The sequence below is a fragment of the Magnolia sinica genome, chromosome 2, assembly GCF_029962835.1.
Source record: "Magnolia sinica isolate HGM2019 chromosome 2, MsV1, whole genome shotgun sequence".
Classification (NCBI taxonomy): Eukaryota; Viridiplantae; Streptophyta; class Magnoliopsida; order Magnoliales; family Magnoliaceae; genus Magnolia; species Magnolia sinica.
This window is the reverse complement of record NC_080574.1, coordinates 111,325,433-111,327,777: the sequence shown is the minus strand read 5'-3', so window position 1 is coordinate 111,327,777 and position 2,345 is coordinate 111,325,433. Positions and strand designations below refer to the sequence as shown.

General features: G+C 36.8%; 1 non-coding gene across 1 annotated transcript; it reads right to left on the bottom strand.

Moving 5' to 3' along the window:
- Window positions 1–1,427: 1,427 nt before the first annotated feature.
- LOC131238368 (small nucleolar RNA R71) lies at window positions 1,428–1,534 on the bottom strand. Its single transcript, XR_009167770.1, has one exon. It is a non-coding gene; the product is annotated as a small nucleolar RNA R71 (small nucleolar RNA).
- Window positions 1,535–2,345: the final 811 nt, after the last annotated feature.

Sequence of the window (2,345 nt, the reverse complement as noted above, 5' to 3'; positions counted from 1 at the left end):
ATCTGTTGAGAATTAGGTCAATGGAAATTTAGATATGATTTTATTGAATATCTTTAAATTGGATAGGATAGGAATCCAATTCCAATTGAGTACCTTGAATCAAATAAGGAAACATCGTAATAGCTTCAAGTGGATCCCTGGAAACCCAAGTTCCCACCTTTGAATTTCTTAAGTTTTTCATTAAATTTCTCATAATTACTCTCTATCCTTTCCTGATTTAGGTTAGATCTTCTCCTAGTTTTGATTTTAATTACTTTCAGAACACACGCACAAGATTAGTCCTTGTGGATTCGACCTCGGTCTTACTGAGATTATTACTACATCGCGTCCCTGCACTTGGGGTTGTGAACAAGTTTTTGGTGCCGTTGTCGTGGATTAATGGTTGTGTTTTTTTGAGATTGATTAGTTTTAAAAGTAGTTCAAGATTATGGTTTTTCTACTTTCTATTTTTAAGTTTAGAAACTTTCCTTTTCTATTTTTAGAAACTACTTTCTAATTCTAAGCTTAGAAACTTTCCTAATTTTATTTTAGAAATTAACTTTTTCTCGTTTTTAGAAACTTTCTATTTTCTATTTTTAGAAACTTTCCTCTATTGTTTTTAGGAACTAGGTTGCTTTCTTATTTTTATTTTTTTAAAAGAAACTAACTCATCTTTCTATTTTTTTTAGATACTTTCTAATTTTAGAATTTCTGTTTTAGAAACTGGTTTGTTTTGTTTTGTAGGATCTTAATTTAGGAACTTCTAATTTGGTAACTTCTTTCTTATTCCCTCTCTCTTTCTAATTTTAGATTTCTATTTTCCTCCTCTCTTTCATGTTTAGATTAGAATCTGAAATTGAGGGCTGAGTGTGTTTTATGCCCAAGTGGGTCCGTGATAACACTCGACGTCTTTTGAGTGAAGGAGGATTGGTTGAGGGATTATCTATCCATTATAAGATTAGACACCACTCGAGATCCTCAGAGTTAATTGAGGTTATGGCTGCCAATCAACCGGTCAATCAACTGTGAAGAAAACATCAACCTAGGGTTGAGAAAGTCTAGGATGAGAATGAGGTGCATCAAGCACCCCCGCCTCATACTTTGAGAGATTATTTACAACCGGCGGAGGTGAGTACAACCTCATGCATAGTTTTTTTCAGAAAATATGGGACACATGGATATCAAGACAGGAGTGATCCAACTCCTTCCAAAATTTCATGGGCTTGAATATGAAAATCCATATCTACACTTGAAAGAGTTCGATAAGATTTAGCCACGCTAAACTTTCCAAACATGTCTGATGATACAGTCAGGCTGAAACTCTTTCCTTTTTCTTCGAAAGAGAAAGCTAAGACGTGGTTGCATTCATTACGTCCTCGATTATTGGTAGATGGAATGACATGATAAGGGAGTTCATAAAGAAAATTTTCCCATACCATAAGATAAATACCCTCAGCAAGTCGATCATGAACTTCGCCCAAAAGGAAGATGAAACATTCTTCCAATGTTGGGAGCAGTTCAAGGATCTTGTCAGTTCATACCTACAACATGGTTTTGAAATGTGGCGCATCACGAACTTTTTCTATGATGGACTGAAATCTCCCATGCACCAATTAGTCGAGATAATGTACAATGGGGAGTTCATGAATAAAAATGTCGATGATGTGTGGGACTACTTCGATAAGCTTGCTGAAAACACACAATCATGGGACATCTCCCCAAAATCAAGCACCATGCCTAGGTCGACTCAATCCAAGGAGGGGCAGAATGTATCTCCTGAATATCAATGCTAAAGTGGCTAATCTCACTAGAAAACTCGAGGCCATAGAATTAAAGAAGGATAAGTCTAAGGAAACGGTTTGTGGTATTAGTGCTTGCAACATTCACACAACTTAAAATTGTCCAACAATACCTGCCTTTCAAGAGGTACTGAATGGGCAATCCAATGGCGTGAATAATTACCAAAGACCTTTCAGTGGGCCCACCTCTAATACGTATAATCCTAGCTGGAGAAATCATCCAAATTTCAGTTGGAGAAATAGATAAACTACTACACCTCAAGGATTCCCTAATCAAATTCCACATTAAGGGAAACCTCAAGAGGATCCGATTTTAAAGCATCTTCAAAATCAAGAGCTTTTCAACTAGGGTATGCTAGAAGTCTTTTAAGACCTCGTAAACGCCATACAAGGACTTGAGACTAAAAGTGCGATGAGGAATAAAGGGAGCCTTCTAGCTCAACCTCTTCCCATTCCAAAACCACAATATGAAGTTAGCAACCTGAGCTCTTCAAATCAGAGGGAGCAAGTTAAATCTATCACCACTCTTAGGAGTGGGAAGCTATTGATAAAACCATTCCGGCTAGG